We start from the raw sequence: 771 nt of genomic DNA, 5'->3' as shown, positions 1-771 counted from the left end.
CTTAGTGGAAATAGAGGGCAGCAAGGGGAGTGTGGGGCGCCCCCCCCCCCAAGGCCCAAACCGAATTGGTTTAAGGCAAAGGGGGCCGGGCCCCTCTTTCCTTCTCCTCCTCTCCCTTTCCTTCCCCCTCTCCTACTCCTACTAGGAATAGGAGGAGTCCTACTCCTAGTGGGAGTAGGACTCCCCCTTGGCGCGCCTCTCCCTGGCCGGACGCCTCCTCTCCCTTGCTCCTTTATATACGGGGGCAGGGGGCACCCCATAGACACAACAATTGATCATTGATCTCTTAGCCGTGTGTGGTGCCCCCCTCCACCATAATCCACCTCGATTATATCATAGCGGTGCTTAGGTGAAGCCCTGCGTCGGTAGCATCATCATCAGCGTCACCACGCCGTCGTGCTGACGAAACTCCCCCGTGAAGCTTTGCTGGATCGAAGCTCACGGGACGTCATCGAGTTGAACGTGTGCAGAACTCGGAGGTGCCGTGTGTTCGGTACTTGGATCGGTCGGATCGTGAAGACGTACGACTACATCAACCGCGTTGTACTAACGCTTCCGCATTCGGTCTACGAGGGTACGTAGACACACTCTCCCCTCTTGTTACTATGCATCACCATGATCCTATGTTAGGATTTTTTTTGAAATTACTACGTTCCCCAACACGTATGTAGCAACATGAACACCAACATGAACATGATCCTAGCTTGAATATGAACATGCCATTTGCATGAACACAGATCCTAGCAAGACCCTAGCATGAACACAGATCCT

The sequence above is a fragment of the Triticum urartu genome, chromosome 7 (assembly GCF_003073215.2).
Source record: "Triticum urartu cultivar G1812 chromosome 7, Tu2.1, whole genome shotgun sequence".
Taxonomy (NCBI): Eukaryota; Viridiplantae; Streptophyta; class Magnoliopsida; order Poales; family Poaceae; genus Triticum; species Triticum urartu.
The sequence above is the reverse complement of the archived record's forward strand: the minus strand, read 5'-3'. Positions refer to the sequence as shown.